Below are 26,768 nucleotides of genomic sequence, written 5' to 3'. Positions count from 1 at the left end.
AATATCGTATTGTGGACGTTCATGTCCATATACAGTCTCTCGTATGATCAATTCCTACATTGTTTTGCTGATGTCTGTATATTCTTCATGCATCCCCGCGATACAACGCTGGTGACTCATATGAACACGTCAAACTGACTACTATCCGTTGTACAATATACCATTCGTGTTGCCAAAATATAATATATAGAACCAAAACATGTGGTTTAAAAGACAATTATTGAGTAGTGTATTTCCAGCTTGTTTCTTTTGCGTCTATAACGCCTGGCGTCTGAACATCAATATCAGTGACCCAACCCACAACCCTGTACTCGTATTCGCAAAACAACATCTTGGGATAAAAGCGGTCGACACAAAATGTTTTAGCCAATACGATTTCTAAGCATAGTACAGAAGCCTGCTTGTCAATGGGAAAGGGTACTTACGATATAGAACTACGTCTAACTTGGGCACTGGTTGAATTTAGAGATGGATATGTCGCGGTGATGCCCAGCGACGTGAAGACCTATCGAATTTATATATAATCTAAGTTTACTATTTCAGCCTAAAATATAGATGCGAGTGTGTGAACATTCGTTCAGCTCAATGTATCGGTAATCGAACAGCAATGCCGTTAGGGGAGGAAACACAAACGCGAGCGGCGTTCGCAGTCACCCTTCAGCCGAAGACGTGCGCGTAGCTGGCGTGTGGGCGTCGGCTGCCGCCGTCCAAGCTTTTCATTTCGCGCCAGCCCCACTTGGCAATTTGCCACCTCACCGCGATTCATGGTTTCGTACTATGACGCCCGAGCCGACATAAAAATAGCGCACACTCTATCACAGAACCGCAAAGTCATCACTAAAAAGAAAGAACGAAGCTTCGATCGACTCCGAACAATATCAGTGCTACTTCACACGTGACTGACATACGAGCCATGTCTCTCCGTCTCTCTCCTTTATTCGCATAGCTCGCTTCTTTTTTTTTTTCCTTTCTCGCTCTCTCTCGTTTTTAGTACGTGTTTTGACGCAGTTTTCCAGCCATGTTTGAAGCTCGTTGCGGTCTTCGTAACTAGCGAAAGCACTGCTAGAAATTCCTCTCAGGGCAGCCAGTAACAGCGTGTGGGAGTGCTGCCTGTCTCACGCAGTTGTACCGTTAAACCGCACTCAAGTAAACACGCGAGAACGGTTGGTCCTGAGCAAACACGTTCGCGAGTGGGCCACATACTACGCGGTCGTTGTTGCCTGGCTCTCATTGGTTCATTGTTCATTAATAATTAGTGGCTGTGAGTCATTTTTATTTCTACGCTTCACTCTTACAGTGTTTATTTTTGCAGACCAACATTTTGTCTTCAAATAAAAAAACAAATTTGTGAGAAAATTTGTGTTTTTACCTTTATTGTTCACAGATGGGAGAGTGTGTGTGTTTAATGAAGCTTATTCATTCTTTATTCAGCTTAGTTTAAAGAAGCTTATTCATTAATTTCTCAACCGAACTTCGAAGATGGCTTCTTTGTTATGCAGTTTAGTTCTACAGGCAGAACACGCTTTACAGGCAAAGTCGGCATGTTGATGCGCGTTGACATGCATGGTGTTAACAGGCACAAACATTACAGAACATAAAAGCCAATTATTGCTCCCATCTATCACATCTGCTTTAGTGAGAGTATAAAAAAAGTCACAAAGTCACCCAGTACTCTTAGAAAAAAAACTGCAGAAGAACGTGTGAACGAAACAGCCATGTCCTCATACCAACGGCCCTTCAATCATATAGTTTTACAGGGCGTGCTAACACTAACTCCGTTGAAGAATGTTGAGCTGCGTTGGCACGTTTTTCTTCGCTAGGGCGAAGCGTCTAATATACCACAGCTTTCCTCTAGGCGCATTCACCGAACTTCCTGGTTGACGCACCGTTCCGCAATGCAGACTGTTCGCTGCAACACGAGCCTGACCTAGCGACTCGAGGTCCTCGCGTGAAGGCAGCGACACATTGCCGTGCTCCTCGTGTAATTACATGACGTATACTGCTGAATGAGGAGTGGAATCTGCTTGCCTGTTAAGTTGGCGTTACCTCTGCGCACGATTTGAATAAAAGGATGCGTTTGTGTGCCTACATGTAGTTCTGCCTACAATTTCATGTGTAATGACCACGGATGAAAAAACCAATAAAGTTCCGCACTCTGAAGTAAATAGAAGAAATAAAACTTGTTGCAGAAATCAATCAAAATTAAACACTGACACAAGGGATACACTACCTGTGACATAAACTTACTACGAGAATTGCTTAAATGAAGAAATGTAACGACAAGACAGACAGCTAGACTTCAGTTGATGTCTAGCACTCGATCCTGTCCATACCTTTTTTTTTTAAGGTTCTTTTCCACTAGTAACCACATTTCTCCCAACATTCGTAAAATTGTTTTGAACTTCGGACAGGAATATTTTATAACAGAAAAAAACGGCCCCGTATCTCCTCTTTAATCTGCAAATGTCGTCGAAAGACGGTAGCCTTGCGTGTGGAGAAAGTGAAGAAAATATTTATTTGACGTTCTGTGCAAGAAAATTGGTGATTGGTATTCAGGAGGCGCTGCGTTGGAGTGCCTCGAGCGTGCAGCGTAGGCGAACGAGCGCATCAAAGCACGTCATACGTGAGACATGTGCGCCATTTGGCAGTTTTCTTAGAAAACAAAGCGCGTGGCTCTGAGACGGGTGTGCGCGCCCGTCTCGGAGGTGAGAAGGTGTACAACGCAAGGCAACGGGTAGGTGCCACCACCGTCTCCTCTTAGCAAAGCGTTGGAAACACTCGCCTGTTCGTGCAAGCGTTGGATTGTCAGCGCAGCGTGATAAGCGCTACGGTCCTTAAAATTCCTTATGTATGCCTTTTCTAGTAAAAGACGCTCATGCAGAATATATACGTGTTGTTATGGCGCCCAAACACGCGCCATAATTGCTTTTTAATTGACAATTGCAAAAGTATGAACGCTGAATCTTGAACAACATTGGTGGGTGCTGTGGATGGGGTCGGCCATTTCAAGTACCCGATGCCGTAAAGACTGAAAAACCACAGACAAATGTGCCGACAGACACACCAAAATTTTCGCGTAGAAGGTTTAAAAACTATTACATGCCACGCCCATACATACCACGCTCATACGAGTATATAATTGGCACTCACCAGCAGTCGCATGCATGGTCTGTAACGCTTACGAACTCAAGAATGAGCCTCATTTCCTCCTTGAGTGTCCAGTCACCACTCGGAAACATGATATCACACACACTGTCGCCTGGCGAGTCAAAATGTTGGAGCGCTTCATAGAAACGTTCACTGTCTTCTTTCTCAAGTCCACTGCACTTAAGCAACTAATGTTCGATATCACCGCAGGTTTGTCAAGCCGTGCACGTTGGCTCCACAAACTTGGCGGAGCACTTTCTAGTCGTAATGGTTTCGCAATGCTCTGTTTAGCAAACAAATGAGAACCATACGTAAGTAATATTGAAACTAAACAAGAGAAAATCTTCTGCATCAAGCGAAATACCTAATGCTTTGTTTTTAAAGGTATGCAGAGTAATCGCCGAAGTTATTTACAGTTATATTCAATGCATCTCTGTCTTCAAGCACATTGCCAGACGACTGGAAACTGTCAAAAGTAAAGCATTTATTTGAAAGTGGCGACAAAAAACATATTAAGAATTATTAGCCTATTACACTAACCTCCTCCTATGATATGTTATTAGAACAGGTCATTTATCAACATATAATTTCTTTTCTTAATGCTCATTCTACTTGGTCGCCCGCTCAATGTGACTTCAGGCGATGTTTTTCGACAATAACCTAACTTTTTGAAGCAGTTCATGATCTTGCCTCTGCTATATACGATCGAGGTCGAATAGAGACAGTGTTCTTGGACTTCACCAAGGTATTCGATAAAATCTACCACACAAAACAAATTAAAGGTCGCGAAACGTTAAAAAACAATCGGTTTTGTAATTGTCTTCAACTATACTTCACATTTCAGCTGCAGTAAGTTATGTACAATGAACTTCCTTCTAAATTTCTACGAGTTGTGTCAGGAGCACCCCATAGTTCACTACTGGGACCATAATTTTTATTTTTAATTTTTTTGCTGTTTATAAATGACATTGGTGACGGTTGTAGTTCGAGACTTCAATTGTATGCTGATGTCTGCGTTTTATATTTTGTTATGAATTCACTTGGTGACCAAGTAAATCTGAATGCTGACCTCGATCACACACTGAAGCGGTGTGATACGTGGCAAATGTGCGTGAGTTATACTAAAAGTGTTGTACTGATGATTACAAATAAGAAGCGCCCAATGGCATTTGATTATACAGCTGGCAGTAAACAACTTTTGCGTGTTTTGGCATTGAAGTACCTAGTTCTTCACTTCAGTCATAATCTCCGTTGGAATCATCACATAAGGCACATTGCTAACACCGCCATGACAAAATTACATTATTTGAAGTGATGCCTTGGTGATTCTCTCGAGGACATCAAACTTTTAGCGTACAGGTCTCTTGTTTTACCTGTGCTTGATTATGTAAAGATCACTTGGGACCTATTTATTGCTGTAAATATCAATAAATTTGAAAGGGTGCAAAGTAAAGCAGTCCGGTTTATCTTCAATTGGTATGGTATTACGTCTGTTACTGAATTGAAGGGAAGAGAAGGTTTACGGACATTGTCAGACCGAAATAATGTTGCATGCCTTCGTAGTATGTTTAAACTTGTGAAAGGTAAGTTAAAAAGCAACCCTTATGAATATGTCATGCTTTTTTCAGGGTACGCCACATGAAACAAAAATCCGTTCACTTTACTACCTTTTCAAACAAACAACATTTTTAAGTACTTATGTTTTCCTCTCTCGGTATTCGAGTTAAACGAGCTTGATAGTACGTGCGTACAAGTGGATGTTGCAAACAAAGTTCAGTCGCTCGTTTTTGTTATGTATTGTTTTATTGGTATTTTTTGGTATTTATTGGTAATAGCATTTATTATGTTAACATTTAATATTTTTCGCTGGACAATTTGTACTTTCTACTTTGTAGTTGTTTTACGAATCATGTCCTTTTCAAGCTTTGTTTTATTGTTTGCATTGTTATTTTTATATGTTCTTGCATAAATCCACACCGCTAAGGGCTCTACTCGGAGCTAGCAGTACTGCAAATAAAATAAATAAAATAAAATAACTTACCCTGGTGCGGCAGTTGAGTTTGAGAACTTAATTCAGGCGTATTCGGTATTTAACTCAATACTTTAACGCTAAAACTTCTGACTCGATTCAAAAAAATTATATTCCAGTGTTCAATACAAATACTCTGATGCGAAATCTAATGCCAGATAACATTACCAAAGAAGCCACTGAAGTCTTCGTATCAGAGGTTCGCCTCTCCACTGTATCTCTACATATAAATTCACGTACTTGCACGCGCAACACGATGTCAAGAATACTTTTCCAACATCCACACTTCGGGCAAGAACGAATCATTAGTGACAAAATCAGAAATGCGGACACTGTCTAACTGATTACCCCGGAGTGCCGGACATCTCTTTTCTTGGCGAGACCAAATAACGTGAAGCTTTAAAGGTAACTTCGTGCAACGATTTCACTTGCAAAAGAACCCCAACACAAGTCTCGACCTTTTTCAAGCGCCGTCTGCAACATTTGCGCTCACTTGAAACCAGCGTCACCAAAAGTCGCTACTGTCGCGCTCAGTAGCCATCATAAAACAAACTTATTTCATGTGAGAGACGCCCACTGTGGTGTGGGACGCCGACTCCTTCCGACAAGTGTAATGTAAGTTTTCTGCCTCTACGCATGCTACAGCTTCTTCGCAATGAGACTCTGACATTGGGTTCCGATCGAATCTCATTGGCTTCGCTAATGTTCTTAATTACATAGAGAGAGAGAGAGAAAATTTTAATGCGGAAAGGCAGGGAGGTTAACCAGAAAACATATCCGGTTTGCTACCCTGCACTGGGGAAAGGGTAAGGGGAAAGGGAGGAAGAGAAGCACAAACACACATACACACACTCGCACACAGTAGTGTCACAATCGTTCTACGAGGCGGGTCGCTCGCAGAAACTTCATCAGCGCCTTCGTTGCTTTCTGGCGTGAAGCTCGATCTTTCCGACATTCCAAGATTGACTGCTCAGAAAATGGCTGGTCGTCGAGGCGAGCAAACACTGCTGAGAGGGACTGTCGCTGAGAGCTGTACTGGGGGCACTGACATAAAATATGTTCAATTGTTTCGTCATTGTCGCAATGGTCGCATGTAGCGCTGTCTCTCATTCCGATGCGGCAGGCAAAAGCGTTCGTGAAAGACACCCCAAGCCACATACGGCAGAGAAGGGTCGTCTCGGATCGGGGTAGGCCAGATGGAATAGTAAGTCGTAGGCATGGGTCCAGGCGGTGAAGACGGGTGTGGAGAAAACCGGGCGTATTCCGCATAGACCTTGCGACATCCTGCGCAAGCGTATTAATCTTTGCTGCTGCGTCGCTTCTTGATAGTGGAATAGGTTCCATCACTCCATTTTCGTGAGCATTCTTAGCTGCATTGTCGGCATGCTCGTTACCGATGATGCCGCAATGGCCTGGTAACCACTGAAAAGATATGTCATGTCCTTCGTCTATTAGGTGATGGTACAGTTGTCGTATTTCGAGCGCCAATTGATCTTGAGGTCCAGGACGTAGAGTATTGTGTAGACATAGGAGAGCTGGTTTCGAATCAGTAAAAATGCTCCATTTTTGTGGTGTCTCTTGGTCAATCCTGCGGAGTGCGCTGCGGAGTGCCGCGAGCTCCACGGCTGTCGATGTCGTCTTGTGTGACGTTCTGAACTGGATGGTTTCGGCTCTTGCTGGGAAGATCACAGCTCCTGCAGATCCTCCAACAGTTGTCGAGCCATCCGTGTAAAGTTTGACATGATCTTTGTATTCTTCGTGTAGCATGAGTAGAATCATCTGCTTTAAAGCTGGCGCCGATAGCTCCGCCTTCTTGCGAATCCCCGGCACTGTCAAGCGCAGTTTTGGTCGGTCCAAGCACCAAGGAGGTGTTAGTATCCGTTCCGGAGGTGTGTAGACTGTTGGAAGGCACTCACGGAAAGTCAATACTCTCTTACAGAAGGAGGCACTCGGTCGATCTTCTGGAAGCGAAGCTAGGTGGTGGGCAGGGGCGCGAGCAAGGTGTCTAATATGAGCTCTAAGCACCTCCAAAGTAATGTGTACTGTGGCCGGATGATCTTTGGCGATTGCGATGGTTTCCGCTGTTGATGTACAGCGTGGTAATCCAAGACAAACTCTGAGTGCCTGGCCCTGGGCGTTTTCTATTGTGCGTATACTGCTTTTGCAAGCGTTCGTCAGAACCGGCAAGCTATACCGCAGGTACCCCAGAAACAGCGTTTTGTACAAATGCAACATCGCGTGCACTGATGTGCCCCACGTTTTGCCTCCGAGGAACTTGAAGTTGTGCGATGGCCGTTAGGCGCTTCTTTAGAGTGGCCACATGGGGACTCCAGCAGAGATTTCGATCGATCGTGACCCCCAAAAACCTGTGGGTCCTGGCGTAGCAGACACTGTGTCCATTGATGGCGATGGGATATGACGTCATTGCCTTCCGCGTGAACGCGACCAGCGCCGATTTCTCAGGAGAAATCTCGAGGCCTTGTTCTCTAAGGTACGCCGATATTGAATTCGCTGCTTTCTGGAGTCTCGCACGTACCTGAGGACGTGTTACACCTGATGTCCAGGCACAAATATCATCTGCATAGAGAGATATCTGCACGGAATCTGGTATGCGTTCAACGAGACCGATCAGAACCAGGTTGAACAGTGTGGGGCTCAATACACCACCTTGAGGAACACCACGGTGTGTATAATGTTCAGAAGTCGGCCCATCATCAGTTTGCATAAACAATGATCTCATATGTAGGTAGCATTGGATCCAGCGGTACACTCGCCCACCCAAACCAACTGACTCGAGGGCGTCAAGTATGGCTTCGTGAGAAACATTGTCATATGCTCCTTTGACATCTAAAAATAGTGCGACAGATAACCGTCTGCTCATTTTCTGGTGTTGTACGTAGGTCACCAGGTCAATGACATTGTCAATGGAGCTCCGAAGACGACGAAAACCGGCCATGGCGTCTGGATATATTCTATGGCGTTCTAGGAACCACTCGAGTCTGGCAAGGATCATTCGCTCCATCAGCTTCCCTACGCAACTAGCCAGCGCTATTGGGCGGTATGATGTCAGCTCTAGAGGCGATTTTCCAGGTTTGAGAAGTGCAACCAACCGGCTTGTTTTCCACTCTCTGGGGACCGTTCCATCTCTCCAAGACTCATTGAATACTTCCAGCAAAGCACTTCGAGCTCGATCACCGAGATTGCATAATAGGCGGTATGATATGCCATCCGGCCCAGGCGATGACAATCGATTGCATGAAGCAAGAGCCACATTCAGTTCTTCCATTGAAAAAGGCAGGTCCAGGTGCGGGTCAAGTGAATGTGGCGTGTAATGAGCAGTAAGGGCTTCTGTGCAATTTGGTGGGCCCGCAATCTTCCTACAAAAATCTTCCGCTACCTCGATATCCCTTCTATTTTGGAAAAGGGCCAAGGCTTTAAACGGAAAACGTTGTTGGGGAAATGTGCGTAGGCCTCGCACGGTTCGCCATATTTGAGAAAGCGGTTTGCGAGGGTCTAGACTCGCGCAAAATTTCGCCCACCGTTGAAACTCCAGTTTGTCTATACGACGCTGGATCTTCTTTTGCATGCGCCTGGCCATCCGTAGATCTTGAATGGATTTTGTGCGTCGATATCTACGCTCCACACGCCGACGAGTCGCACGGAGTCGCTCTAACTCCATGTCCGTTTCTGAGGGCCTTGAAGAATATGCCAGCGTGCGCATCGCACTCTGCGCTGCTTGTTTGATCGCTTGCTCAATGTCAGAGGTTAAGCCTTTTTCACAAGCGTGTTCAATGTTGGTTTTGAATGCTGAAAGATCGATCTTCCGTACGGTTTTCGGCGGGTGGTCGTTAGCAAAGCCTTCGATGGTGAGATAACTGGGGATGTGATCGCTACCATGTGTCTCGATGTCTAAAAACCACTTAACGCTTGTGGCGAAGCGACGTGACACGAACGTCAAGTCCAAACAGCTGCTGTACGTTGATCCTCGCAGAAATGTAGGGCTCCCATCATTAAGTAGAGACAGTTCATGAGTCGATACAAATGAAGCCAGCCTCCGGCCCGTGGTATTGACTTTTGAACTTCCCCAGATTGGGTGGTGGGCGTTGAAGTCTCCTATAATTATCCACGGATCCGGGACGCTCGAAAGAATGTCATCCAGTCTTTGGCAATCAAAACGGGCTGAGGGAGATAAGTAGACACCTATTAATGTGAAGGTGAGGGTTTTCTGCTTCACAGTCAGGCAAACATATTGGTTCTCATCATGAGGCGACACAGGTTGAATGATGTAGGTAAGCTCCCGACGAATATACACAATGACCTTGCTGCTTTCGTTTCGGGTTTTGGACGGGATTGATTCGTAGCCAGATAGCCTGATCGGGTTTGATAATTTCGGTTCACATATTACGATGATTGGGAAAAGGTTAGAAAACACGTACTGACGAAAATCGGAAATCCGTGATCTAAGTCCTCTTGCGTTCCACTGGATGACTGATGCTTCTCTGACGTCTTTGCGGAACGATTGTTGATCTCCTGCCATGACTCTACGCGAGGGAGGCGAGGACTGGGCTCAGCGCGTCCAACACCTGTAACCCGCTTCGAGCGGTTGGAGTTCCCAGGCTTCTTAGTATGTCTGCCATGACAGCGACGAGGGATCGTAACATCGGGATGATCTGTCGATCGACCCTTGACACATCCTCAACGGAAGTAGACTCGGTGGAAGGTGTAGGGCGGCGAGGCCTCGCAGGAGGCTCCTTTGCAGGCTGTGTACGCGGAAGCGTAGGCCACTCATCCGCAGCTGTGAGCTTCTCCACTTCTTTTCGCTTCGTGCTTACTACTTCACTCGTGCTCGGAGGAAATGGGTTATGCGCAACACTCTGTCCTCCACGCCTCCGTCGGCGACTACGTCGCCGCCGTACCCTTTCAGCAGCCTCTCTGTGGGTTGAATTGTCCCTAACCATTTGTTTGATAATGGCGATTTCCTTCTTAATCCGAGGGCATTCCTTGGATGCAGCATCATGCGGACCATCACAGTTTCTGCACTTCAGACTTGTTGCCCGACATGCGTCTGCAGTGTGCGGCTCAGCGCATCGGGGGCATACTGTGGTGTTTGTACATACACTCTTGATGTGACCAATTTTCATGCAGTTATGGCACTGGAGTGGTTTAGGGACAAATGGTCGAACAGGATGTCGGAAGTGTCCCACTTTGACATGCGACGGAATGGAATCTCCTTTGAACATTATCTTTACACATCGGGTGTTTCCGAGGCGAAGTACATTCGCGATGAGAACTCCTTCGTTCGCTGGTTTTATGAGAGTTGGGAGGTCCGAGTTTGCTATGGCCAAATCAATGTCGTAGATTACTCCCGCCGTGCAGGCACCGTCCATTGGAATAACCGGTCGTACTTTGATGCCTCCCAAATCTGATACTCTGCGAAGCTTGTCTATGGCGCTGGCAGTCATTGTGTCCACAGCTAGAATATTCTTCCGCGTGTTCACCCGGATATCCTTAATGTCGTTTGGTGCTACCCCCTCAAAGTACATAGAGAGAGCTTGCCTGTTTACTGCTCGAAGGCTGATGGTGGAGTCCTCGGGCATGAAGAGGATGGTGTGCGGCCAGCATTCTCCTTTTGACTGAGACGTTAATGTCCCTGCTGGTGAAGACGACTTGATACTTCTTCTTTTGGCCTTCCTGCTTCTCACGGTCTCGAAGTCGTCATCCGACGAGTCGTCGCCAGTGGCCGAGTACAGTTCCGTGTCCTCGCTGGTGCTCGAACAGGTGCTTCGTTTCCGCGACGAGCTTGCCAAAGGTGGTCTATGGTCGGACATAGCCGCAGAAGGCTCCACGTCCACAGCCATGATGCAGTGACTATCACCGTTGGTCTCACTGGTTCTGGGCCAGGCGCGCTGATTTACCGAGGAGCTCGCCATAGCAGACCTCTGGCTGGGCGGACCAGTGGATGACTCCGCGTCCGTCGCCTTGGGGCAGGGAGCAGCGTCTCCCGTAGAAAGCGAAAAACTTGATAACAATGCTCGGAGCCGAAAGCAGAAGCGTTCTATCCTTAATTACATAAACGACCGAGCAGTTAAAAGGATGATGAAGACATATTTTGCTAAAACAAAAAAAAAAGAAAATTGCTTGCAGTGTGGTATTGAATCATATTCGTCTGGAGCTATACAAGGAAATAGCTGCTGTAGATTATGAAGCACTATTAATAAAAGAATGTCAATGGCCACCCATCGTCAGCTTATGCGATACACTCGTAATTTTAGTTTTTTCTATTTATTAGAATTACGGAAGTGCACGTCCGGAGTACTACCCAATTAGCCGTCAGAAACGAGAAGAAATGAAGATGCTGATAGTGTCGCGAAGAAAGCATTGAAGGAAGGACGCGATTGCGCAATCCCTATGTCTGGGGCGGATATTCGGCATTTTATATGGCAAGGAGCTAATTATTATTTGATGGAGAAGTGGTTTGAGAACCCTAAATCAAAGGAAACGGTACTTTATGAAGTTGATCCACACAGAAAATTTTCCATAGCGACAGACCTCCCACGACACCTAGAGACATTGATCCACCGACTTAGATTGGAAGTAGCATACACAAACAGCTTCCTGCACAAGATACATCGATCCAACTCAACGGAATGCCATTGTGGTCATGCAGAAGAAAATGTTCGCCATATTCTTTTGGAGTGCGTTAAATACGCGAATGAAAGAGAAAAATTAAAGAACAAATTAGCAAGTTTGGACAGACGGCCCCTCACAATAAAGAAACTACTTGGACCATGGCCTGAGATGCATCTCCAGAAAAAGGCAATAATCTTCCTGACAGACTTTTTAGTGGAGACCGGACTGGACAAGCGCCTATGACTGACAGCCAGAGATGGGTATTATGTAAAGTGTGGTCATGTATATACTCACATTAAAGTAGTAAGGTGTGCGTGTAAGTAATTCATGACTGTGTGAACTGCGTGAAGAAAACTGTGTATTGGCATGATATTTGAACTGGTTTCAGTGTGCTATTATGTTTTTTGTTTGTTTGTTTGTTTTTTTTTTTGCGTATTGTTAATTTTTGGGTACCGTTCTGTATTATTATGTTATTTTTCGCTGCAGAACTTTGTGATATGGAGTAGCCGAGGCAATAGGCACCTCAACCTCTCCACAGCAAAACAGTTAAAACAGAACAGAACAGAACAGAGAAGAGTAGGAATGGTGCCGCACGTCGAAAATAAAGATACACTATTTCACTTATATGAATAGTTACACATAATACAGTGGCGGTAAAAAAATTTCGGACCACGGGAGCGCGTGTCAAACATCATCGCGGCGCCTTCTATCGGCTGCCTGCGAAGCTCGAGAGCACGCTCTGCGCATGCGCGCTCTCTCTTATCGGCCTGCCTGCTCATTCACTCTTTTCAGCAGCGTGTGCCAGAAGAAGTTTTGATGATTGACATGGGGGGTCGACGCAGCGAGCAATAGAAAGGAAAATGGTAGGTGTAACCTTAAGAGACAAGAAGAGAGCAGAGTGGATTAGGGAACAAACGGGGGTTAAGGATGTCATAGTTGAAATTAAGAAGAAATGGACATGGGCCGGGCATGTAGTGCATGGACAGGATAATCGCTGGTCATTAAGGGTAACTAACTGGATTCCCAGAGAAGGCAAGCGGGTTAGGGGAAGACAGGAGGTTAGGTGGGCAGATGAGATTAAGAAGTTTGAGAGTATAAATTGGCAGCAGCAAGCACAGGACCGAGTGAACTGGCGTAATATGGGAGATGCCTTTGTCCTGCAGTGGCCGTAGTAAGGATGACGATGACGATGATGTGGGGTTTAACGTCTCAAAACCACCATATGATTATGAGAGACGCTGTAGTGAGGGCTCCGGAAATTTCAACCACCTGGGGTTCTTCAACGTGCACCCAAATCTGAGCACATGGGCCTACAACATTTCCGCCTCTATCGTAAATGCAGCCGCCGCAGCCGGGATTCGATCCCGCGACCTGCGGGTCAGCAGCCGAGCACCTTAGCCACTAGACAGACCACCGTGGAGGGGGCCTGAAGAACTGCAAGGCGTCAGTCATGCTATCGCCACGGAAACACCTAGCGGTGATATCGTAGCACAAAAAACGTAATTTGTATTAGCAGTTCTTCGTGCGCGCCGCATTCTGCTCCTTAGCCCCGGACACTGCGCTGTGCCGAATAGATGCATGCGGCGTCATTTCCTTGAAAATCGACGTTTGTTATAAGGTTCCTCCACAGCCTTCATTCGTGCAACACATGCGCGCTGGAATTTCTTGCGGTGTTCTGTGAAAGTGTTTTGAGGAGCGTCTTGGGCTAAAGCGCACCGAGCACTGCCAGTAGAAATTAGGTCCTTTCGTCACGATGTCACCGCTAGGTGTTTCCCTGGCGATAGCACGAGTGACACCTTGCACTTCTTCCGGCGCCCTCTGCTGAAGAGAGCAGGCAGAGAATTTAGAAAGTGCGCACATGCGCAGTGCGCGCTCTCGAGCTTCCCAGGCAGCCGTGAGAAGGCGCCACTGTGCTGGTTGACATAGGGACCCTATTGGTTGACACGCGCTCCCGTGGCCCGCAATACTTTGGCCACCACTGCACTTACAGCATGACATGTAAGTAAATGAAACAGGGGAAAGGAAAAAAATTCCTCGCCGGTATACAACGTCCGTGGTGTCGGAGAACAAGTTGGTTAAAAGCCACAAAAAAACTTACAGCTGTCATTTGAAATTTGCGACGCCATTGAGACGCTGTGCAAGTTTTTTTCTTAATATAAGAACAAAAAGCGTGTCTGAGAAGTTATGGCAGTTCGTTTTATTCACACTTGAAGAAGTACTCAATAAAGTTTTATCTCAATATGAATCCGTTACCGTTAGAGATTCTCGATAAAATAGTTAGAGACGCGCCATGGCATGCGTGTCAGGGCACTTGGAGAAATATTATTATGCGCTCTACAGAGAGATTGTAGTACAGTTTTCAGCATTTTTATGTTCGCATAGGAAATTACATCACTTGTTTCAGATAACTAGGTGCGAATTCGGCACCAGTGTTCCTTAATGTTTCAAAATGAAATTACTTTTGCAAAGACATGTTTCGCTTTTATTATATGATCAATGCCAATGTACGAAACATGATCCAAGAGTACTATTTTTTCATGTATATCACTCCCAACAGTCCTTCATTGGCAACCCATTAATTCCTTCGTTGAGTAGACAGTAGGAATGCTTCTTTTTCCTGTTCCAGGTCCGCTATTATTTCAGCCGTATTCTGTCTTACCTAAAAGAAGAGTTGCAGTTCACATGCCGAGGTTGAATTATGATGATGGCTTGTGGAGTTCTACGTGCCAAGACCACGATATGATTGAAGCACGTCAATTTTGGGGACTCTGCAATAATTTCAACCACCTGGGGCTCTTCGACGTGCACCTGCACATATATGTAAGCGGGCACTCATGCAAATCACCCCCATCAAAATACGGCCGTCGCGGCAGCAAATCGAACCCGAGTCCTCTAAAGAAAGCAGTGCAACGCATTTTCTGCTAAGCTAACATAGAGAATCAAAGGTATAGAGTGGGCGTGCGAGGGTACTAGAGCGAAAGAAGGGAGAGGAGGGATAAGAAAATAATATACCACTTTTTGCTGTATACTGTTGGTATTTCATAAGAATTTTTTGTTCTTTTTTTCCCGGCGGGCTGTCCAAGCCAGAGGGTTCCTGGAATAAGGAACCCTCCCACCTTCACTCACAAGCTTCATTTATTAAATGTTTTTCTCGCCAGTGAAGAACGATGAAAGATGGGTTTTAAGCCACGACCTGTTTATATTTCAGCTTGTCCTCAGCCCACTTGGCTCGAAAAACTGTCCTAAGCCGATCGGATAGATGACGCCGCGTCGATGCTTGAATCAATTCGGACGTCCAGGAGCGCGCTTGCTGGCTCTGACAACGCCTGCGGAACGCGATAAGAGGAGGAGACAAGTGCGATTGATTGATTGATTGATTGATTGATTGATTGATTGATTGATTGATTGATTGATATGTTGGGTTTAGCGTCCCAAAATCGCCATATGTTTATGAGAGACGCCGTAGTGGAGGGCTCCGAAAGTTTCGACCATCTGGGGTACTACTTTAACGTGGACCCAAATATGAGCACACGGGCCCACATCGTTTTTACTTCAAGTGCGATAGGTGAGGAGGCAAAATTGTGTTGCCGTGCCTATGTCATTGTAGGCATGTCTTGGAGCCATTGGAGACAGTCATTGGAGGCATGTCTTATTTTAGTTGTATTTATCGTTCCTGGTGGCTTCTTTTTCTTCGACATCTGCTGATAAACCGCTTATTGAGCCAGGAACAAAAGGCGTGATTTTTTACCATCGTTACGTGCGTGCGTCATTTTGACATTGCAATTAGTAGTATAATTGAGAAGTACACATTTACAAAACACCTGCTTTGAACCACGTTTTTACATGTCCCTCGCTAAATTCAAAAAGAAGCATGGCTTCGCTTTTCTTTCTCGCTTCTCTATTTGCGTTTTGCGATCTGATGCGTCAACCAATGTTATCATTTTTACATTTCTTAATTTCATTGGAGAATAAGCACTAACATCTACGCTACGATGATGTTGTGCAACCCAACCATTAAAAAGCTAAACGCTGTCACAGTCTGCGATTTTCTAGTTGAGTAGCATCAATGAATAGGGTAACAATAGAACGCATGCGACAATAAGAAAGTCTCTTTCTTAAGAGGCCTCTGGGTAAGCGATACTATCTTTGATGCGCGGGGCACAGATACCATTTTATTGGAGATTGGTTCGTTTTTAACGTGCGCACGTAAGGATAAGCATTACATGGAAAGGTGCTTTTGTTTTATTGAAAGTATAGCAAACAAATTTAACAATCTGGATCCCCGAAACATCTTAACGAAGACTCGTCTCCCTGAACTAATCCTTTGCCGGACTTTGCGTACCAAACCCATAATATGATTATGACGCTCGTCGTTGTAAAACGCTCCGGAAATTTCCACCATCTGGTGTTTATAAACTGCATGTGCATCGCACGCTACGTGCGTCTCTAGCCTATCGCCTCCGGCGAAATGCGATCCCAGCGGCGATGATCAAACCCGATACGTTCGGGTCAGCAGCCCAGCACCAGTAATGAGTGTGCCACCGCGGCGGACGCATTTATCTAAGTTGCAAGTTCAGACACTGAAAGTGAGCACCGTTCCCACCTGTGTTGGTGGGTTGAGTACGACTACGTGAGGTGTTTCGGGTGGCCCTTCGACGAAGCTTGTGCACTGCATGCCCGATTTAAGCAATGCGATCTTCGAGGCATGTACACGCATTCGTGTATCATTCACGAAATAAATCACTCTGGCAATGACGCAACAATGAAGAAGTGTTTGTAGAGTCGCACCTTGTTGTGTTTTCCGCACAGTGGCAGCATTATTCGAGTTTTAGCGACATAGCGCGCAAGGGGACTGGTTGGTTAGTGACTTCAGTTCAAAGCACATCTGAAATGGTCTCTTGAGCAAAGAATCTTACATTGCACCCCTTTCGCAAGCACAATCGACAGGAACACTTGTCAGCGTGGCATGTGGCCAAGAACAATCGGTCGCTATCAATAAAGTATGCGGCTTTAAGAAACCCCCGCTACACGTTGGTTACTAACGACAACCTTCATTTGTGCGAAGTTGGCAAGACTATCGAACGATGCTTCTCGTTGCGTCTTCAAAAGTCTGACTGCGACAATTCTGTACGCCAGTAACTTCGTTCACCAAGACTTCCTGAATTATCACAAAAATACCACGCACAGCTCCTTATGCCGCCTTCCCACTGAAAAGCATGAGCTTGTTCTCTTCTATCGACCCCCTCCAATTTCAGGCATACACAATGGCAGAATCTGTTTTGCAATTCCGAACGCTGTCAAACGCTCTCCAGAGCCGAGGGGACAATGGGGGGCGCTTCCCTGCATTGCCCTCCCACGAGTCTCGTATTCGTTCAATGCGTTCTGAAGCCGTTCGCCCATGATCCCGTGAGAAGTGCACTTTCGGCGTCCATTTTGCACTTACAAGCACACCGGCGGTGCTGGCGGGTGCTTTTTGGGGACTCCCTTGTGCCGTTTCTTTCCTCTTTCCTTTCTATTTCTCCTTCGCTCCCTTTTCACCGTTTCTCAACGGAGCGTGTCGAATTCAGTACATAGATATCGTTTTCCCATCGTTATAGTGTCAGCCACCTTTTGTTTATTGGGCCTGATAGTAAGCGGGGGGGGGGGGGGGCATTCAGAGAAGCCCGTTTTTCTCGTTGCCAAGCAAACTACGTACGTTTCTCAACTTGTAAGGAGAAAAGGGAAAGTTGATTGTAAAGTGAAGGCATACTGAAGAAGGATCGGGATAACGAGGGAACCGAAAAGAGAGAGAGGAGCACAATACTTTTTTTTTTCCTTTCTGAAGACGACCACCACCTCTCGCCAATCACCGAAGCTACGTGGTATACCCTTATTCGCGAAGAACAAAAGTTCGCAGTTCTTTTTCGAGCCATTTGTGCCATGTCTTCATAGTAACTACGTTTTCTTCTCGGCTTTCAACTCAGCCACGACCCGAAAGCTCGACGGGTAAGTCCGTTAGAGCTTTAAAGAAAGCAAAAAAAACGAGAATAAGATTTGAAAAATTCGTACCCTAAAACGACACAAAGCGGACATCGCACCACCACGTTGAGAGCGGGTCGCCAAGAAAAGAAATGCAAAGATGGACCCCTTGAGGTGGTATCACGCGATTCAGCGATTTAAGCTCTTTTTAAAGAAACCCATGAAACACGATAGCCTTTCTTAGGATTCTTCAAAGGTATTTCGAAAAAGACTTGGACTATCGTTTTTCTTGGGATACTTGAACGTCAAAATTTGGATCTGTCTGTCTGTCTGTCTGTCTGTCTGTATGTATGTATGTATGTATGTATGTATGTATGTATGTATGTATGTATGTATGTATGTATGTATGTATGTATGTATGTATGTATGTATGTATGTATGATGTATGTATGATGTATGTATGTATGTATGTATGCATGTATGTATGTATGTATGTATGTATGTATGTACGTACGTACGTACGTGCTTATGTATGTATGTATCTATGTATGTCACACAAGTGACGATGAATCCATCCGGCATGTTCAACTGGTGGCTGTGTTCATATTTGTGAACATCGTCAATGAAAAATCTAATATTGTGCACATATCTGAGGCGCAAAATCAACACGCAAGTATTAGGTCGTTCATTCCTTTGCTAGAAAATACATAGATACATAGATACCTAAAACTCAAGAAGACCCGAGTGTTTCTTACGCTGCACGGAAAATGCGGTGCTATGCACGAAAAAGCCCTCTGCCGACGATATGATGTTGCCTACTTCGGCAGACGTCTACTTCGGTACTACAGCGGTACATGAGCACAGCCATTGGCCCTTCCCCGCTATAAAATACATTAATGTCTCACAAATGGTTTTTCTTCGCAAACTACCATGATACTTAGCACACGTCACCAAAACATTGCAGGCATTTCGTGGAGGTACGCACACATGGCATACCAGCAGTGATAATGCGGTAAAATGAAATGTGTTCAAACAAACCTTCACTGCATTTATCATGGGAGCCCAGAAATGATATGATAACAGCACCACGGGTGGCCACGGATGGGAACAGGACTCATGTAGTACGCCCAGTAGAAGACCAGAGTCTGTCGACTACATTTGCAGCAAAGCGCGCCGATACGCAGCCAATGTTTTCCCCTTTGTGTTGTACACTAAGCTCGTTTCCCGCAGCAGACGCTTCAGCTCTAAAGTATAAATTTATTCATCACATTATGGTATCAATTTTTAATGATTGCTGATAATACTTAATACATGTTAAAACTACTATACCCATACATACTTTCTTGCCTTGATTGATAAGTGGGGTTTAACGTCCCAGAACCACCATATGATTATGAGAGACGCCGTAGTGGAGGAATCCGGAATATTCGACCATCTGGGGTTCTTTAACGTGCACCCAAATCTGAGTTTACGGGCCTACAACATTTCCGCCTCCATCGGAAATGCAGCCGCCACAGCCGGGATTCCATCCCGCGACCTGCGGGTCAGCAGCCGAGTACCTTAGGCACCAGACCACCGCGGCGGGGCGTACTTTCATGCTTTTTGTGCTCCATCTATACTATTATTGGTATTGGTATATGGTATTATACCATAATTAACTTTCAAAAGCAAGCCGTAATGTTAGTAGAGGCTGTATTCTTCTGCAAAAGCATGCGGGAATGTTGACATGAGTTACAAAGCAAGATTTTTGTAGCGTACAGGACCAATACGCAACATTCCATTGTGAGCAGGTTCCCCTCACACAAGAGTGAACGTAACCATTGACGAGAAGGCGATGTGTTATGTCTGACATGCGCCGAAAATATTTAGCTGTTTGACGCGTATTTTCTCGCGCGCCACCCGTCAAAACCAGGCCATATTAGCTTGACTGCAAAACCAAGGAATGCTAATTAATAATTGGGCAACTCTGCATAATATAGTGATACGGGCCGCTGAGCGTATTAGCTGTACACAATATTGTTGTCGAATACGCACTCATATACCCTATAGTATAGAGATTCTATGCTCTTCAATAATTTCGCGGGTCATATGGTTGTCGTTGTCGCCGGCACATCACATTTGCCGACCTCAGGGCGTTGTTTAATTGAGTAACTATGCAGCCACCATTAGAGCACTACCAGAGCCGTCAGTATTTTGTGTGTCCTTCCTACATTCTCATACTTCACGCTATTTCAAGCTTGAGAACTGCATTTAACAGATGAATGGCTATGAGACCTGCGGAAATAATTATACGAGGAAACAAAATTCCCACTGACAACAGATGGGCGCCTGCCGTCCACTGCCGACACACTGCGTGTCTCACGAAAGCGAGTCTTAACTAAATCCCCCAAGATTCAGCAGTGGGAAAGTCCTCGTTTATATGGACACATTTCTTGAAACCCTTACGTCTCTCACACTAAGCAGCACCTCTTGAGAACCGGCCACTCACCGCGCTGGCTTTACGTTGAAACGCAATAAAGGCTAACTCACTCACTGCATCACTTGAGCCTTCCTGATTTAACATGTGCCTTGCTAGCAAGTGCCCACCTCTCAGTGCTGCGTCAAACAAGACTGTGCGAAGCTTGAATGCCTTAAGATGGATGCTCTGAAGAGCCTACAAGGAACGAGCAAGCCGCGTTTGGAAGCTACTCGAGAAAGTCTGGGGTGCTATCACTCTCAACTGGAGCTCTCGACTTTACTTCGCGCTGCCGAAACGAGTAGCAGGCATTTCAATGGAGTTTACGCGTCGCCGTGTTTTCTCAACGAGATTGCGTCTTCCTGCACTTGCATTTCATCGCTCTTCGTGCCTTCTTTGTCTTTTTTGCTCCCTTTTTTTTCTATTTTCTTCCTTAAACTGGCGCGCACCTTCTTTACTTCTTGCTCCCTCGTTCACTTCCTCCCGTCAGCTTCTTTTGCTTCATCTGTGTTTTTTTTTTCTATCAACGCGTGTCACTGCAGCCTCACCACAGTTCAGGCGCTGCCATGGTGTAGGATACAAACAATTTGGTATCTTATACCGTGGGCGCAGCCCGAGGATCTCTTTACTGATTGAGAAGTGGAGGGAGAGGAGGGTACCCTCGAGAGGTGATCTTGGGAGCGGCAGGCAGGCGGAGAACTTGAGCAATGTACTATAATCCTGTTTGCTCTTGAGAGGAGAAAGAAAGGGCAGGCAATTTAGCAATTTTCTTCCTTTTTTTTTCTTTTTACAGCGAAAGCTGTTATGAGATCGCAACACGGGTTGCATGCGCGCCATAGTTGTCCGCTGGCGCCGGTGTCCTAACCACTATCACACGAAATAAGAAAACACTCAGAAAATAAAAAACACATTAGGACCCAATGCATGAGATTAGAAACCGGTCCCGCTGCGTACTAGTCCAATACTGCACCACTTAGTCACGGCGGTGCTTGGAGCTCCTTTGCGCATCGGTCTTAGGCAGGCTTCATGTCGGGAAAAGAACTGCGTTATTATGAGTAATAAAGCGTTTTAGAACAGCAAGGGAACCACCAGATGTCACATAATGCGAATCACACCACTAGTGGATCGTCCATTGTTCCAACGCTTTACAAAAGCCTGATCTTGTTCTGCTATTAACTGTGTCGTAACCGACTGGGGGAGGGGGGAGAATTACGGGGATTAGAAAAGCTTCTGGCATAATTATTCGTCGTCGTCGTCAGCCACACACTAAAAAAAAATCACAAAGCTCCTTGCGTCTGCAGCGTGTACCACGCTTGTCTGAAGAATGACGAAGGATGGCATAGTAAATGTCTTCCTACTACACAATGATTTATCGGTCATTTCAGCGACGCAGGCGGTGCCACGCGGCTTTCCTTTCAACCTGGCACACGGTGATAAGTCTGCGACGCAGCTCAGTCTCGCGGTATTCATAAGCACTGATTCATTTTCATTCAAACATCTACGTGTCTCTTTAGCGAGAGAAAGTGTGGTCTGCCGCGAAACTAGAAGGCTTGACGAGTTTTGCTGCCCGAGACGCGTACCTTAGCACCGTGTCGTCCGCCATTTTGACCTACCGTCACGCCGCCTACAGTCACTGCAATAACTTGCAGCAGCAACCTAAGCAGTGTAAAAAAAAAAAAGGCTCAGAAAGGTCACTCTTCCTGTTTTCGCAGTGAGAGTGCTGCGTGTTCCGAACAGGCCTGGCGGTTTTTTTTTTTGGGGGGGGGGGAGGGGGGAGGCAGGAGTTATACTTACTTACCCAAAATATTGTAAACTGTTTAGTAATAAACTCTGCTGTCATAACACAATTTGTGTTATGTCGCTAAAATTCGGCAATATGAAATGGCAGGATTAGTTTGGTTACTTTTATCATCAATTTGGGCTCCTTTTTTCAATCTACACAAAAGCAATCTTGATCTCCTTTGTCCCTGTGTCATGTAGCAATGCAGGTCAGACGTTATCCGGCCAAACTGCCCGACCCACCGCCTGTGAGAGCATCTCCTCTTTTTCGTGTTCTCGTTTAGGCGACAGTTTATTTCATCTGCGTCGAATGTCATCGTGAGTGCGGATTAACAGTTCAGTGCAATAAATCTCAGAATAGCGCTGATTAATTGAGGTGCCGTTTGCGCTTTTTCGCAGGCTTGACGAAGTCCCCGAGTGACAGTGTGCCGATGAGACACTAGGGCTGGTCCCTGGTTGGACTGCGACACGGCACCTAACTGAGAACGGAAGCAGGTGAGGACACTTGCTCCTTTTCAGGCAGAGATGGAGTCAATAACATTAATGAAACTCAATTGCTTTACATTGAACCATCGATGTTTTTGAGGCGTAGAGGTGCGGGGGGGGGGGGGGGGGAGGGGGTGTCGGGTCATGAGATAAAAAACACAGGGAACATAATACTGGTGTTTTTCTTTTTTCCATTCATGACGCACTTCGGAGAACAGCTGCTGTAGCTGTCTCTTCGAACCATACGAGTCCAAAAGCATGTATATCACTACTCCCTGCTTGTTCTAGCATTTCAGTTTGGTTATATCAATTTTCATGTAAATATAATATGGCTACTACCGTTTGCATGCGAATAAAGTCTCCAGCGCACAACATCTGCCTTGTGTGTTGTTGTTTTTTGTTCACACGCTTAAGGTTGACATAACGAAAAACCATTACATCTTTGCCAGACGCAGCCAAGATTGCAGCGGCGTCTCACACCTCAAAGGTCTTGTGAGTCGAAATATTCCCCGTAGTTGACGTCAACAGAAACGGGATGAGCTGCGTGCTCACTTCGCTATTACGAAATCTTCAGGATACATTTACAAAAAATCATACTTTGAGATACATCCATCTGCGACCTTGCATACGTGTCTTTATATTAGGGTGCCAAGACTTCTTGTATTTGTGCTGACGTCTGTAATAGCATGCAAAACAAGTGGTGTTGTCGACTAAGCGCACTGAAAACAATGCCACTGACTACAGTTTAATGGATGTCAGACAATTATTGTTAGCATTAGTTAAGGGACTCCACAGATTTTCTTTAATAACATACCACAGAGAAAATAACCATTATGATCGACTAGGAGAATGTGTTCATCCTGTATGCTTGAGTTGTAGAACATCCCGGCTGTACGTGACTGCAACTACCAAGTCGATGTCCCATTCTACATAATAATTTACGCGTTGCGTCGTCTGCTGCATCGTCAACACAAGCTATATATTTTACCCACAACATCTGTTCTAGTGCAAGCGCTCATATATATGTACTGTGATGCATCGGCAATTGGAGCTGCTGGTTTTTTTCTTGCTAACGTGTTTATACCACCGTGTGTTCTTCATACACGGGTGCACTGTTGCACAAATGAAATGTTAACCTTGTATGCCTGAGCTAACCCGATAATAAAATCATTCGCCACCCTCCCACCGCTCTAAGGTATGACCAGGTGAACCATGATCCGCATTTGATGCAACATATTCAATGCTTTCCCAAGTTAAACAAGAACGAAGTAAAAAAAACAAATTTTTGAGCTTCAGAAATCTAGCACCTCCTGAAACCAAAGGAGAGATCCTAGATTGGATTCGCTTCTACTTCCGAGAGCAAAAAAGTAAAAAAGGAGAAGGTGCGCAGAGACTTTCAATATCGTTTTCTTTGGACATCTCGTGACCTAGTGTACTTGCATTCGTAGCGTTTCGTAGTAAACTCGGGCTTACCTATTCTTGTTTATATATTTACTTCCATATCCGGGTACCCCCTCCCGCGTCGGGGCTGATGCAGCGCTCGTTATGTTCGCACATCTGCAAAAGTCGCATTCATCCAGATTTGTTCTACTACTCTCCGCCAACAAGGTGCAGATCGCGTTACGACCACATCCATACGAATGGCCGCGTAGTAAACATCGGCAACTCAATCGTCGAGTCCTCCTCGTCTCGCCATTCATCTCCCGTTGGCAGTGCCCCTGTATTTACATCTGGTTTTCGAGTTCAGTAAATAGCGTATCATTGCCTACCTGATGAGACCCTGCTGCAGCCTCGTCTGCACGCGCCGTTCTCTCATGTGGCTGGAGTTTTCTATGTCGCGACGTTGATATGTGGGGTTTAACGTCCCAAAACCACCATATGATTATGAGAGACGCCGTAGTGGAGGGCTCCGGAAATTTCGACCACCTGTGGTTCTTAAACGTGCACCCAAATCTGAGCACACGGGCCTACAACATTTCCGCCTCCATCGGAGATGCAGCCGCCGCAGCCGGGATTCGATCCCACTACCTGCGGGTTATGTCGCTACGTCGTAAAAAAAAAACAGCAGGCCGTAGCGGTATTTTCCTTAACGCCATTAGTTTGCGGAACACTAGAAGACGTGCCTGAAAAATTAAGCGCCCTTGGTCTCTCATGCGTTAGCCCAGGATGACTCGCAGGTGAAAGCTATCTACCTTTTCCTTCTCAGTTTATATACGGAATCACCCCCGCCCCCCTCCGAAAACTTTCTGCATCTCAACCATTTTCATACTGCCTCCAAGGTCGGAGGCGTAGCAAGTGTTCTGCATCTCACCTGGTTTTCCCACTGCCTCCGTGATCGCATTTTTGACCAAACGACTGTTTCATGCGATGACGTCATAATGTAATGTCAGGGTATATGACGTCACATTGACGTCATGATGACTTCACAAGTTTTGGTTACCTAGGACGTCATTATATGACGTCATTTCGTGATTTTTTTTTCATCACTCGTGTTGGCGCCGACAGTCAATTTTCGCATTTACCGAAGCAACTCAGGCTTTCGCCTTAAGAATGAGCAAACTTAAGAAACTCTGCGTCCTCGCCATTTCCATATTAAGGTACCCAACATTCCTGCACTATACTGGATATAAACTAACGCCAGAATGTCGTAACACTATGGTATGTTCAATGCGTTTGATATTAACAGCATACGGTTAAACTGGGAACTTAGGGAGCCAGTGGTCCGCCATCCCGAGTCTCATTTCCATTCTCTTGAACCATAAAAAAAACAGCTTCACACACAGCGTCTTGGGCAAGAAACGACGCAGAATAATTTATTTTAAAACAAGATGGCGTGTTTAGCAGACGGCTCCGGAACTCGCCTTGAAAGTTGACTGCTGGCACTGTTCGTAGTTCTTACATGTGCATGCTCAACGTAAGTTACATTGGTTTTTCTTCGCAGATTACATCACAAATTAAAGTTACGACATTGCCCCGCCGCGGTGGTCTAGTGGCTAACGCACTCGGCTGCTGACCCGCAGGACGCGGTATCGAATCCCGGCTGCGGTGGCTGCAATTCTGATGGAGGCGGAAATGTTGTAGGCCCGTGTGCTCAGATTTGGGTGCACGTTAAAGAACCCTAGGTGGTCGAAATAACCAGAGCCCTTCACTACGGCGTCTCTCGTAATCTCTCTTCATCGTGCCCATTATTTCACTTCTCTCCATCTCAAAAGCGGGTATTGGCAAGTCGAGGTAGATCAGCGAGACCGTGAGAAAACAGCCTTCGTGACTCCAGACGGCCTATACCAATTTCGAGTGCTCCCTTTTGGCTTGTGTTCAGCGCCGGCAACTTTCCAGCGAATTATGGACACTGTCCTCACAGGGCTCAAGTGGAAGACTTGTCTTGTCTACCGTGATGATGTGGTGGTCTTCTCTACCACGTTCCAGCAGCACCTTCACCGCCTGCGCAGCGTGCTGGAGGCTATCCGATCAGCGGACCTCACACTAAAGCCACAGAAGTGCCACTTCGGCTATAAAGAACTAAAATTTCTTGGACATGTAGTTAGCGCCGAAGGAATCCGGCCCGATCCGGACAAGCTTGCCGCTGTTGCCGAATTACCAGCTCCTGTCGATAAGAAAGCCGTCCGGCGCTTCCTTGATTTGTGCGCCTACTATCGCCGGTTCATTCATGGCTTTTCACAGATAGCAGAACCTCTGACTCGTCTCACAAGGGACGACACGCCGTTTGGCTGGGAAAACGAGCAACAAGCAGCTTTTGATGAGCTGCGACAGCGCATGCAATCAGCGCCCGTTCTCGCTCATTTCGATGATGATGCTGACACGGAGGTCCATACCGACGCTAGTAACATTGGGCTCGGTGCTGTGCTCGTTCAGCGTCAAGAGGACGCTGAAGGAGTCATAGCCTACGCCAGCCGCTCTCTATCCCGTGCCGAGGCGAATTATTCCACTTCGGAGAAAGAGTACCTCGCGGTCGTGTGGGCAGTCACAAAGTTTCGCCCGTACCTTTATGGTCGTCCCTTCAAGATAGTGACGGACCGTCACGCGCTCTGTTGGTTGGCAAGCCTGCGTGACCCTTCAGGTCGGCTAGCACGGTGGAGTTTGCGGCTACAGGAATTTGATGTCACCATCGTCCACAAGTCCGGCCGTAAGCATGAAGACGCTGACACACTGTCACGCGCACCCCTTCATGTTGTCAGTCAGGAAGCAGAGGAAGACGAAGGCCTCCTGGGCGCCGTTAGCGCATCAGACTTGAGCAAACGGCAGCGAGATGACGCAGAGATTCGT

The 26,768-nt window shown here is 46.0% G+C and overlaps 2 protein-coding genes across 3 annotated transcripts in view; one reads left to right on the top strand and one right to left on the bottom strand.

Annotated features, from left to right (window-relative positions):
- LOC142814398 (uncharacterized) overlaps positions 1–26,768 on the bottom strand; it is a 181,254-nt gene that overhangs the window by 60,092 nt on the left and 94,394 nt on the right. The window lies entirely within an intron of this gene.
- The window catches only part of LOC142814565 (uncharacterized), a 416,641-nt gene that overhangs the window by 300,509 nt on the left and 89,364 nt on the right, over positions 1–26,768 (top strand). For both annotated transcript variants that reach the window (XM_075893452.1, XM_075893453.1), the window contains one exon: positions 22,398–22,493. The gene's annotated coding sequence lies outside the window, so the exon portion shown is untranslated. The remainder of the gene's footprint in view (positions 1–22,397; positions 22,494–26,768) is intronic.

This window comes from Rhipicephalus microplus, chromosome 4 (assembly GCF_043290135.1).
Source record: "Rhipicephalus microplus isolate Deutch F79 chromosome 4, USDA_Rmic, whole genome shotgun sequence".
Taxonomy (NCBI): Eukaryota; Metazoa; Arthropoda; class Arachnida; order Ixodida; family Ixodidae; genus Rhipicephalus; species Rhipicephalus microplus.
The sequence above is the reverse complement of the archived record's forward strand: the minus strand, read 5'-3'. Positions and strand labels throughout refer to the sequence as shown.